The 14,066-nt window shown below is 35.7% G+C and overlaps 1 long non-coding RNA gene across 2 annotated transcripts in view; it reads left to right on the top strand.

Moving 5' to 3' along the window:
- Window positions 1-2,889: 2,889 nt before the first annotated feature.
- LOC116421062 overlaps window positions 2,890-14,066 on the top strand; it is a 36,168-nt gene continuing 24,991 nt past the window's right edge. The window contains exons 1-2 of one of the 2 annotated variants that reach the window (XR_004231381.1): window positions 2,890-3,011; window positions 7,260-7,349. This is a non-coding gene — a long non-coding RNA (uncharacterized LOC116421062). The remainder of the gene's footprint in view (window positions 3,012-7,259; window positions 7,350-14,066) is intronic. The other variant, XR_004231382.1, reaches the window with a different exon arrangement.

Here is a 14,066-nt window from a genome sequence, read left to right as displayed (position 1 = left end):
ATGGATTGGGTAAATCACTGCCTAAACTATCCAGTCAGTCAACTCAAAGAAAAAGAAAAAGTCTCCAAGAAGATTCCAGAGATTCTTTTGCTCCTTAAATATATTATCATCTAATTAAGAGTTTACTTTATGCTGGTCCTTCTGCCTGGTACTTTGACCATAGAGTTCCATCATGCCTCAGCAACCCCTAAGTCTGATTTCAGTCTTGGGGTCATCTCACCCCACTTCACTCCCCAGCCCACTATCTCCTCACCATTTTTATAACTTTCCAAATCTAAAAGTCCTTCCCTCACTATCACTGTTTTGTGTTGAATACCAAATCTGAGTAAGAATTCTTTAGAGCAGGAACTATCTCCAGTTCTATATTTGTAACCCCAGCACAGCAGTTTTTGGTACAGAATAAATACTCTATAAGTGTTTTTTTAATTTATCCATTCTTTTATTTATTCATTTATGCATTCTTTTATCCACCGAAGCCAAAGCTTCTTAAACTGTAGGTCACTACCCCAAATGGAGTTGTGTAACTGAAAGTGGGGGTTGTGAAAAATTTGGGAACAGTCAAAGATATCAAATATGCCACCAAGATTTAATTCTTTTTTTTAATTATAGCTTTTTATTGACAAAACATATGCATGGGTAATTTTTCAACATTGACCCTTGCAAAAACTTCTGTTCCAATTTTTCCCTTCCTTCCCTCCACCCCCTCCTCTAGATGGCAGGTAGTCCCATACATGTTACATATGTTAAAGTATATGTTAAATACAAAGTATGTATACATATTTATACAGTTGTCTTGCTACACAAGAAAAATTGGATTTAGAAAGAAGGTAAAAATAACCTGGGAAGAAAAACAAAAATGCAAGTAGACAATAACAGAATGAGTATAAATGCTATGTTGTGGTCCATACTCATTTCCCAGAATTCTTTCTCTGGGTGTAGCTGGTTCTGTTCATTACTTATTAATTGGAACTGATTTGGATTCTCTCATTGTTGAAGAGAGCCATGTCCATCAGAATTGATCCTCATACAGTACTGTTGTTGAAGTATATAATGATCTCCCGGCCCTGCCAGCATCAGTTCGTGTAAGTCTCCCCAGGCCTCTCTGAAATAATCTGCTGGCCATTTCTTACAGAACAATAATATTCTATAACATTCATATACCACAATTTACCCAACCATTCTCCAATTGATGGGCATCCATTCAATGTCCAGTTTCTGGCCACTACAAAGATGGCACATACAGGTCCCTTTCCCTCCTTTAAGATCTCTTTGGGATATAAGCCCAGTAGTAACACTGCTGGATCAAAGGGTGTGCACAGTTTGATAATTTTTTGAACATAGTTCCAGATTGCTCTCCAGAATGGTTGGATCCGTTCACAACTCCACCAACAATGCATCAGTGTTCCAGTTTCCACACACCCCCTCTCTTTTCCTGTCATCTTAGCTACAAGATTTAATTCTTTATGTGTAGGGTGAGATGACCCCAAGACCGAAATAATGTAAAGTTTATGTAAAAATAAACATGCACATCCATCTTATTAGTATGAAAATTTGCTTTCATCTTTAATAATTAGTAAAATTATGTGTATGGCAAAGAATTGTTTGAAAATTAATTTCTTTGTGATTTGTTATCAGTAAATGTTTGATTTGTATACCTGCTTTATATACCTATAAACCCTGGATTACATAAAAATTTCTCAGGTGAAAAGGGTTTGTGAGTAGGAAAAATTTAAGAAGCCCTGCTCTAGGCAATTAAGGACATCTTCCTAAGCGTTCCTCTGCTATATCTACCTTGGTTTCTGGTCCTGTACAGCTGAATAGGAGTAACTTTTGAATATACTATATAGTGATGATGACGATGATGATCTTTTTTTTTTTTACTGACATTTATCTGGTCCTTTAAGATGTACAAAATACTTTCAATATATCATCTTGTATGAGCTTACAATAAATCTGGGAAGGAGAGATCGTGGATCCTTTTGATGGATGAGGAAACTGAAGGTGATTTGCCCAAGATCACATAGCTAAACAGTATTTAGCATAAGATGCTAACCTAAAATTTCAACAATAAAAGCAAGCAAGAAGAAAAAAAGCAAGCTCAAGAAGGACCTTTTAGAAGGGGGGAAAAAAACTGCCTGACCACATAGCAAAAATAAATAAATAAATAAAAGTTATAACTTACAGATTGGGAATTCCAGTTGTCCCAATACTGATCACTTTCCAGTTCAGTAATTATTCCACACAATACTCTAGTGAGGCCAAAGATGATTCTATATTATTCCATAAAAAATGTGTTTTGCCCAAAGCTATTTCCCAATCATTAAGGATACTAATCATTCCACTCTTCAAGCAGTTATCTAGTTCTCTCCTCTCCCCTTTCCTCAGGGTCCTGGGTCATTTCTAAGCAGTAGTCAGGAAACCACCACCATTATATTGATATTTACTTTAAAGGAGCCAGAATTAATCTTTTTTTGGGGGGAAAGGGGAGGGTTAGCATGACAAAACTTGTGTGCTAATTAATCTCCCACAGTCCCATCCCCTGAGCCATCTATGCTAATTAAAATGAACTCCACCATTATTGCTGATGGTCAGTTTTCAGAAAAGGGCCAATGAAGGAAGAGGAGGAAGGCCCTAAAGTTTAAAAATAATTGGAGGAGCAAATAGAGCAGTTAATCTCAGGGACTGGAGTTTCCAGTTGAGCCTAGTTTATTGAGAATCAAAATATGCTGATGCAGAATTACAAGGTTAAAAGGCATACTAGTTGCATCTAGGGAGCCCTGTGAACACACAGCATTTTGGGGAGGGAACAGATCTGGAGAGGTCACTGGATTCATGGCTGTTTCTCTTCCCGTGGTTTCCATGGCAACATATTCTCCTTGTTCTAAAATCTCTTAACCATAATACTCCCATTTTTTTCCATTGACTTCTCTTCCAGTTACCTTACCATTAGTGCTCCTTAAGACTGCACTAGATAAGAGGATCTTATTTAAAGATTAAAAAAAGAAAGAAAGGTAAGAAAAAGATCTAAAGAAAGGAGGTTCTTTCTTCTTTGTGTATGTTGTTCTGGTATTTCACCTGCTTCCAACACTGCAGTTAGCACCATTCCTCAGTTGACTCCCCAATGAAGATTTCTAACACAGCTCTAGACCCATATTTATTATTCTTATAAATGTATAAATTCTTATAAATAGTAATGAAAGATGGTATTAATAACAGAGCTGACCTCAGAAATAGGAAGACATGGGTTCAAGTTCCATACATCCCTGACATACACTAGTTATATGACATTGTAAATCAGTGTTCTGGATATCTCTTAGTATTCTCTCTAGCTAGTCTCTAATACTATAAACTACAAAGAAGATGCCCATCTCTATTGGTAGATGAAATTTCCTCATCCAATATTTCTCTATACTAATAAGGTACCTCAAGACAGGGAATGTGCTTTTGATTTTCATTTTATCTCCAATAATGTCTGGAGCACTGCACTTATTAAATACTTGTTGACTGACTTTTTATTTCTCTTAATAGCAATAGGAATAGCTTAAATTGATATAATATTTCCTGATTATTTACAAAGTGTCTCCCTGGCAACAACTTTATGGATTGGTAATGTATATACCATTACAACCCTCGGTGGAGACGTAGAAATACTAAGTGATTTACTCAAGCTCATACAGCTAATGAAGGAATGAATGAAAATGAATGAGTAAATGAATAAGACATTTATTAAGTTCTGAGTATATACAAAGCACTGTGCTAATCACTGGGGATATAAATAGTAGGTTTGGTCAAAGTCCCAATTTCCCTTAACTCCAATCCCCTACAATTCTGCTTCTCCTTCTGATTCTCCTATTTTTAGAAATTGTACCACTGGTGTCATCTTTGCCTTTGCCTTTTAATGTCCCGGATTCAATAAACTGCCAAGTCTTATCAATACTACTTCCACAAGATCTCTTATATGCATCTTTTCCTTTGTATTCCCACTACCAACATTCTGATCACAGGCCTGCCTTACTACCTATTTGCACTATTGCCATACCTTGAAAATCAGTCTTCCAGACTCCATTCTCTCCTAATTTCAAGCCATCCTTCATGCACACATCATACATACTTCATATATATTCATCTTTCATATAACCTTCATATATACATAGTTCAATCCACACATCATACATACTTCAATTTATCCTTCATACATACCTGCTTCTAGCCATACTTCATAGCACAACAAACATACTTAATATTACATACTTCATACTACTGCTCAATTACATTTCTTCATTCATAGATCCAGCCATGTCCCTCCTCTGCTACAATAATGACCATGTGCTTAATAAATAAAGTCCAACTCCTTACCTGGTTTAGGTCCAGGTCTTCCTTAGTCTTCCCTATTTAAAAATGATCCTAGTCACAAAAGAAGAATCATGATACAATAGAAAAAATGCAAGATTTAGGGCCAAAAGATTTTGGTTAAATGTTCAACTCTGCTGTTTCCTTTTTTTGGGACCTTCATTAAATCTCCAAACTCTTAGCAATTCGTTTCCTCATCTATTAAGTGAAAGAATTGGTCCAACTTTAAATCTTTAGCTCTTAATCTATAATCTTATTATCCTACAATTTATTTTTGAAGGTACTTAATTTTTATTTTATATTTTACCAAATGGCCTCCCCTAAAGGGAAAATATATAAATCCATATATGTTTATTCACACACCTAGAGGTATATATAAACACACACATACATACATACATATACACACAATCATGCAAACACAGAAAACACTTTCAAGATCTTTTTCTGTTGGTTTGGTTCTTAATTTAGCTTCTTTGTCTTTGTAAAATCTTTGGGAAAGTTGCATTATTGACTATCTCCATAAAGTTAGTTTTCAGGTAAAAATAATCCACTACAGAATCTCACCTTCATAACAACAGAAGGAAATTGGATATTGTTTGCAGTATATCTAACATAGTTGTTTTATGACAGCTGTATCACCTTATGAAGTTAACTTTCTCATCCTCCACTATCCATATGAAGACAGAAGTTGTTCAAGCACATTTTAATGTTTCAATTTATATTCAGAACAAAGATCCTAGAATTATCTTACCAGAAATCTTCTGTACTAGCTTTTTTCTTTGGAATGTTTCATCTGGAAAAAGAAAAAAGTCATATTCTTCCATTTAATTTCTAAGATTATTGTGTGAAAAAAAAAAAACTGCTTTATCCTATTGTTTGGAAACATTAAGATTGTTTGAACCTAGAATGTTGCTCTGAAGTCAGTAATTGTCCAGAAATGCCAGCAATAGCTACAAGGAATTTTAGGTTCTCCCAGGTCTTAGTTCTACCATCTTTTATATCCCTATCCTAGGTCTTGTTTTGGGGTCCACTCAAGTTTGAATTTGGGGTTCCTCTTGTGTTTTGGTTATATCCAGATTTTGTCAGATCTTTTTATTTATTGAAATCCATCTCAGTCTATCTTGTTTTCAAGCTGCCTTCTCTGGTAGTTTGTGTGAGGATGATCTTGTCCTAATCCTACCTAAATTTTCCAGAGCCTAGACAAGAAGCAACCACACCCTTTTCAACTTTTTCTTCTACTAAATGATCTTATATATTTTTTTCTAAGACTATTTCAGAAATTAGGGCTTGTATTCATGAGCAATATTTGTAGTAATTGGAAACATCTCGTTGAGAAACTGCAAGGTAAGAAAAGGAAGGGAAGGGAAGAGACAAAGTCTCACACTTACAATGCCTTGAACTGTTTGGTTATTTAAAGCCCGAAAGCCAAGAACAAAGCACAAATATTCTGGTTGTGAAGTTATATAGGTTTCCTGCCTTCTAAAAGCAATTTGCTGCCCATGCCATTTCTGGGATTCAAAGGCCATACTGTTTTCTCAACATCACCCTTTTCTTCATGTTGAGAGATAGCTTGATGAAACTACAAAGACATTGGATTTTGAATTGGAACCATGAGGAACGATTTCTCTACCTAGCATAAATGACATAAAAGGCACCTCATATGCTGCTGGTGCATCAAGGCATTGTTGTGGAAGGCTAAAGAAAAGTTCATTTGGGATACAGCCATAGAGTATTTAATCTGGTAGCTAGTAATAGCTACCTGTTTTAGCTAATAACTCCTACTAAAAAGGTGCAAAGTTTGGTTGTTTTTAAGATTCTGAGTATTGCAAGTGCTGTCAGGAAAACTATAAATTTCAGCACTCTGAGACAAAGTGATAGTTACCCTGCCCTAGTTATGTCTCTACTTCTGATCAGAAAATCTAGGTTCAGATTTCAGCTGTGACACTTCCTATTTCTATTACTAGTGAGGAATTCACAATCTTTCTGAGCCTGCAGCAATAAAGTGGACATAAACATATTTATAATCTCAGCATTACGGATTTGTTATAAGGAAAGTAGTGTGTAAACCTTAAATCACTCTAGAAATGTGCATTTTTTAAATATTATAAACAAAGATGGAATGCTTACTATAATCCTGAAACTTCTCCTTTCTGCCTAGAAGACAGATGTGTTTCTTAGCACTGGCAGAGAAAACAGCCTCTGTGGAGGGGAAGCATTATTAGTAGAGGGCAAAAATAAGGCTGGACTTGGGAAATTGTTAATGACAAAATAATGTAATGAATTTTCAAAGGAAAAACTATATATACTAAAGAAAAAGCCCTATATCCTTTGTGAAAAACCACAAGTTCCCAAGTAAAAACTAAAAATTTTAACCCTTGGTATTCTAGCCAAAGGATTCTATTCAAAATTCTATACAATCACTAGACATAGATTGTCAATTTTTTCTATGCAATATGAGTTACATCTATCCCTTTTCCTCTATTCCCAATGACTTTACCATATGAGAGTTCAAGCTTTTGTAAGTTTTTCTTAGACTATTATCACATCGTCCTAATTTCTTTTCTGATCCATGGTCTATTTCTTCTCCAAATCAATCCTCCATACTATTGTCCTCATAATCTTACAAAGTACTACTTGGATCACAAAATCTCTCTATATAAAACCTTGCACTTTGGTGGTCATCATATCTTTTATTTTGGGTTAGATTTTGGACACAATTTGAGTTGAGTGAGTTGCTCAGAGTCACACAGATGATAAATGTTCGAGGTCAAATTTGAACACAGCTTCCAGGGCTGTTGCTCTATTTGGGCACCATCTAGTTGCCTCAATTTTTTGTTTGTTTTGTTTTAGGGTTTTTTGTTTGTTTGCTTGTTTGTTCATCTCTTGAATAAAATTTTTTATCCTAGATTTCAAAGCCCCTCAGGATCTGCCTATAAATGATCTTGTCTACACTATTTCAATGAGATAAAGGAGAGAAGAGAGGAAAATGAGCATCAGTAAGCACCTTTTATTATCTCATTGCATTCTCCCATCAACCCTGGGAGGTATTATCCTAATTTTATAGTTGAGGAAACAGAGGCAATAGAAGTTAAGTGTCCAGGATCATGCAGCTAATAAGCATCTAAAGCACTCATATTTTTTTTTTTTTGACTCTAAGTCCAGTTCTCTATCCACTGTACCACCTAGTTATCTTGTTTATTTCTTATATTCAAGCTCCAAACCAGACTGGACTACTCTCTGTTAACTGCCCTCATCCTTATGCTATCCACAGACTCGATCTATTTCCTCCTAAATCTCTATCTGTCAAAGGCTTCCCCTTCCTCTAAGGTTCAATCCAAGTACTGTTTCTTTCAAGAAGCCTTCTCTAACTCTCCTACAAGAAAATTCTCTCTCCCTCCTGACATCTGTGATAGGATCTTACCTGAACTATTCCTTTGAACTTAGCTGAATCTCACATTCCTATCATGCATTTCCATACATGATAATAGAAGTTCCTTAAAACAGTATCTGTATCATCTCTATCTTACCTTCCTCTGTACTATTGATATTACAGATAAATGTTGGTCTTGAAGCCAGGAAAACCTGGGTTTGAGCCCTACTAATGATGGAGTACAGTGGTACAATGCTGAACCCCAAAATATATTGGGGTTCTAGGACACTCCTTATATGATCCATTAAGTTTTGGAAAGGGATGAACTTCTAAAAACTGGTTTCAGACCAGTATCCCAAAATGGCTCAAAAGACTTTTTAGGCTTAGACGATCTCCAAATCAAGAGGCAAAGATTTTATTACATCATTGACTGGCAAGCTAAATTCCAAAATGGAGTTTAGCTGTTAACAAGGGGAAAGACATGAGCTAAGTTCCTTAGTGGAATTCACCATTAACAAGGGGGAAGGCATCAAGGCAAGCTAAGTTCCCAAAAAGGAGTTAGCCATTGTGATAGTAAAGAGTCTAACCCTAAAAAGAGGTAGAGAAGAAGTAGGATATCAGTAGGTTTCTTTATAATAGAAAAATAACCTCAGGGGTTGACATCATAACATGGCCTTCTGATTAGATACAGTAACTATGAAGTCATGATAATTTTGGCAATGCAATGAATTCACAAGGAATCTAACAAAGGCCCATTGCAATAAAGGCCTCCTTAAGGATAACAAAAAGCACATTTAAGGACAACAGAAGGTCCCCTTAAGGAGATAATTCTGTCAGTGTTTCTCTATGCTTGTCTCAGGTACTAGCTTGGACAGTAATTCAGACCCTCTCCTGTTAACACTCCTTCCTATAACCTCCATCTACAAAGATCTGAAGTCTTTATTTATCCCCATCATCTCCACAATATATTTGTTTTATCAACCTGAGCAAGTCAAATGCCACTCAGTGTTTTAGGCAGCTTTTTAAGGTTAAAAGGTACAGAGAAAGGGACAGAACCAAGATGGCAGAGAAGGCACACGCGACTTTCTAAGCTCTTCTCTTACCCTCTCTATCAATATTATATCAAGCCTCAAAAATAGTCTTGACTGCTGCAATTCGTAAAGATAAGAAGTAGAACAACTCACTGGCCGAAGAAAATCTGCAGTCTCGCCAAAAAAAGTTGGTTCCGGGGCCAGGGGGGAGATCAGCATAGACTGGGAGAGAAATTAGGTTCCGAGGAGAGTCTCAAACCGAAAGTGAAAGCACAGATCTCAGCACAAGCTCTCAGCCCCAACCCACAGTATGGGGCTTTTCCTTGGGGCAGTTGTGATCCTGCACGTCAGGAGGACACAGCCCGGGTTAGCCTCCAATCTGCGCAGTGGGGAGCTCAGCTTGGGGCCATAGAGCTTTTCCAGGGCCGATTTGCATCAGGCAGAGACGCTGGGGCAGAGTTCGCTAGAATCGGTGGTCTGCGGTCAGCTGCTAATACTCACAGTCCCACAAGAGGCTCCAACCTGGGGCAGTGACACTCTCACCCCTTAGTCTGTAGCCCAGGGCAATCGCTAACCCACACAGCCCAACTGGGCACTTCGATAGCTCGGCCAGTGCTGAATCCACTTCCTGTTGGGGGAAGGGAAAACTCTCACTCAGAGCACTCCCATACCTCGGAGCTGGAAATCGGTTTACATCTCTCCCTATTCTGCAGAGGAAGCTGGTAACTCCCTTGCCTAGGAGACCTACCCTAAAGGCTTTAAAACATGAATAAAAAGATGAAAAGAACGATCAACAGCTTCTATGCAGAAAAAGAGCAGGTCAGCAAACCTGCAGAGACCTCAAACAGCAAAAATGCATCAGACTGTCCTCTCTTACATGATGTCCTCATAGAAGAGACCATTAAAAGTCTCTAAAAGAGAGTTAGAAGATAAATGGGGAAAGGAAAGAAGCCTACAAGAGAGCAACAACTTCCTGAAATACGAATTGAAAAGTTAAAAATTCCCAGGAAGTGCAGGGAAACAAAATTGGTGAATTGGAAAAAATAAAGAATTCACTAGAAAGTAGGATTTCTAATTGAAAAAGACAAAGAACTCTCAAGAAAGTAGGATCTGTGAATTGAAAGAAAATAATTCACTAAAAAAAAATTAGTGAAATGGAAAAAATTCCACAGACCAAAAACAATACATTTAAAAACTCAATTGGCATACAGAAAGAAGTAAAAAACTAATGAAGAAAAATAATTTTAAAAATTAGAACTGAACAAATAGAAACTAATGATTCATTGAGACAGCAAGAATCAGTCAAGCAAAACAAAAAATGACAAACTGAAAACCATGAATTATCTACTTTGCAAAATGACAGACTTGAAAAATAGATCTAGGAGAGATAATCTGAGGATTATTGGACTTCCAAAACTATGAAGGAAAAAAAGAGCCTAGATACTATTTTACAAGAAATCATCAAAGAGAACTGCCCAGATGTAATAGAATCAGAAGGTAAAATAGGCATTGAAAGAATTCATCGAACACCTTCTGAAAGAAACCCTAAAATAAAAACCCCAAGGAATATTGTAGCCAAATTTCAGAACAATCAGATTAAGGAAAAAATTTTACAAGCAGCCAAAAAATAACCATTTAAATACCGAGGTGCCACAATTAGGATCACCCAAGACCTGGCTACCTCCACATTAAAGGAACGAAGGGCCTGGAATATGATATTCCGAAAGGCACAAGAACCTGGGATGCAGCCAAGAATAAACTACCCTAAGCTGAGCATTTTCTTCTAGGGAAGAAGATGGACATTTAATGAAACAAATGAATTCCATTTGTTTCTGAAGAAAAAACCAGAACTAAACAAAAAATTTGATCTCCAACCATAGAACTCAAGAGATGCAGAAAAGGTAAAAATAACTCTTGAGAATTGTATTTCTGTTGTGGATATACAAAAAGAATACATATATAATTTGATTGTACTGATTTAACATAAAAAGGGAAGTAGATATGGAAAAGGGATGATGGCAGAATAAGGTGGGAAGGAGGGATAAAAAGAGGGAAACCACATCCTACAAAGAGGCAAAGGAAACTTATCATATGTGAGGGAATTTAGAGAGGGGAGGAACATTGTGTGAATCTTACTCTCAGAGTTGGCTCAAAGAAAATAATGACATTTGTATTAGAGAAAATTCTCTCACTCATTAAAAACGTGGGAGAGGAAAAAGTGAAAAAGAGTAAGAAGGAAGGAAGGGAAAAGATTCAAAGGGGGGAGGGAGGGATTATAAAGAGGGTAAGCATCGTGATACAAGTGGGTACATAAGTTCAAAAAGGGAAAGAGGGGTGGGAGAGGCAAGAAAAAGTAAAGCATAATCTGGGGTTATTAGGATGGCAGGAAATACAGATTTAGTAATTCTAACCGTAAATGTGAATGGGATGAACTCCCCCATAAAGAGGAGGCAGATAGCAGACTGGATCAAAAGTCAGAACCCTGCAATATGTTGTTTACAAGAAACACATTTAAAGCAGGGAGATACATATAGAGTAAAGGTAAAAGGCTGTAGCAAAATCTATTATGCTTCAGGTGAAGTCAAAAAAGGAGGGGGTAGCCATCCTTATCTCAGGTCAAGCAAAAGCAAAAATTGATCTAATTAAAAGAGATAAGGAAGGTAACTGCATCCTGCTAAAGGGCAGCATAAACAACTAAGCAATATCAATATTAAACATATATGCACCAAGTGGTATGGCATCCAACTTCCTAAAGGAGAAGTTAAGAGAGTTGCAAGAAGAAATAGACAACAAAACTGTAATAGTGGGAGATCTCAACCTTGCACTCTCAGAATTGGACAAACCAAACCACAAAACAAATAAGAAAGAAATTAAAGAAGTAAATAGAATATTAGAAAAATTAGGTATGTTAGATCTTTGGAGAAAATTGAATGGAGATAGAAAGGAATATACTTTCTTCTCAGCAGTTCATGGAACCTATTCAAAAATTGACCATATATTAGGACATAAAGACCTCAAAATTAAATGCAAGAAAGCAGAAATAGTAAATGCTTTCTTTTCAGATCATGATGCAATAAAAACTACATTCAACAAAAAAGTTAGGGGAAATAGACCAAAAAGTAATTGAAACTAAACAATCTCATCTTAAAGAATGATTGGGTGAAGCAGCAAATTATAGATACAATTAATAATTTCACCCAAGATAATGACAATGATGAGACATCATACCAAAATTTATGGGATGCAGCCAAAGCGGTTAAAAGAGGGAATTTTATATCCTTAGAGGCTTACTTAAATAAAACAGAGAAAGAAAAGATTAATGAATTGGGCTTGCAACTAAAAAAACTAAAAAAAGACCAAATTAAAACTCCCCAATCAAATACTAAATTTGAAATTCTAAAATTAAAAGGAGAAGTTAAAAATATTGAAAGTAAAAAAACTATTGAACTAATTAATAAAACTAAGAGTTGGTTCTATGAAAAGCCAATAAAAGAGATAAGCCTTTGGTAAATCTGATTAGAAAAAGGAGGGAGGAAAATGAAATTAGTAGTCTTAAAAATGAAAAGGGAGAACTTTCCATCAATGAAGAGGAAATTAGAGAAATAATAAGGAGTTATTTTGCTCAACTTTATGCCAATAAATTTGATAACCTAAGTGAAATGGATGACTATCTCCAAAAATATAGACTTCCTAGACTAACAGAGGAGGAAGTAAATTGCTTGAATAGTCCCATTTCAGAAAAAGAAATAGAACAGGCAATTAAACAACTCCCTAAGAAAAAATCCCCAGGACCAGATGGATTTACATGTGAATCTTTACCAAACATTTAAAGAACAATTGGCCCTAATGCTATATAAATTATTTGATAAAATAGGGAATGAAGGAGTCCACCAAATTCTTCATGACACAGACATGGTACTGATACCTAAACAGGTAGGCTGAAAACAGAGAAAGAAAATTATAGACCAATCTCCCTAATGAATATTGATGCTAAAATCTTAAATAAGATATTAGCAAAAAGACTACAGAAAATCATCTCCAGGATAATACACTATGATCAAGTAGGATTTATACAGGAATGCAGGGCTGGTTCAATATTAGGAAAATTATCAATATAATTGGCCATATTAACAACCAAATTAACAAAAACCATATGATCATCTTGATAGATGCAGAAAAAGCATTTGACAAAATCCAACATCCATTCCTATTAAAAACACTTGAGAATATAGGAATAAATGGACTTTTCCTTAAAATAATCAGCAGCATCTATTTAAAACCATCAGTAAGCATCATATGTAATGGAGACAAACTGCAACCATTCCCAATAAGATCTGGAGTGAAACAAGGTTGCCCACTATCACCGTTACTATTTAAAATTGTATTAGAAACGCTAGCTTTAGCAATAAGAACTGAGAAAGAGATTAAAGGAGTAAGAATAGGCAATGAGGAAACCAAATTATCACTCTTTGCCGATGACATGATGGTATATTTAGAGAACCCCAGAGATTCTACTAAAAAGTTATTAGAAATAATCCACAACTTTGGCAAAGTTGCTGGTTATAAAATAAACCCATTTAAGTCATCAGCATTCTTATATATCACCAACAAAATCCAACAGTCAGAGTTACAAAGAGAAATTCCATTTAAAGTAACTATTGATAATATAAAATATTTAGGAATCTATCTGCCAAGGGAAAATCAGAAACTTTATGAGCAAAATTACAGACCACTTTTCACACAAATTAAGTCTGATCTAACCAATTGAAAAAATATTAAATGCTCTTGGATAGGGCGAGCAAATATAATAAAGATGACAATATTACCTAAACTAATCTATTTATTTAGTGCTATACCAATCAAACTCCCAAAAAACTATTTTAATGACCTAGAAAAAATAACAACAAAATTCATATGGAAAAACAAAAGGTCAAGAATTTCAAGGGAATTAATGAAAAAATCAAATGAAGGTGGCTTAGCTGTACCAGATCTAAAAACTATATTATAGAGCAGCAGCTTACCAAACCATTTGGTATTGGCTAAGGAATAGATTAGTTGATCAGTGGAATAGGTTAGGTTCAAGGGATAAAACAGTCAACAAATATAGCAACCTAGTCTTTGACAAACCCAAAGACCCCAGCTTTGGGGATAAGAACTTACTGTTTGATAAAAATTGCTGGGAAAATTGGAAACTAATATGGCAGAAACTAGGCATTGATCCACACTTAACACCCTACACAAGATAAGGTCAAAATGGGTTCATGGCCTACGTATAAAGAATGAAATTATTAATAAATTAGAGGAACACAGGA

This window comes from Sarcophilus harrisii, chromosome 1 (assembly GCF_902635505.1).
Source record: "Sarcophilus harrisii chromosome 1, mSarHar1.11, whole genome shotgun sequence".
Lineage (NCBI taxonomy): Eukaryota > Metazoa > Chordata > Mammalia > Dasyuromorphia > Dasyuridae > Sarcophilus > Sarcophilus harrisii.
The sequence above is the reverse complement of the archived record's forward strand: the minus strand, read 5'-3'. Positions and strand labels throughout refer to the sequence as shown.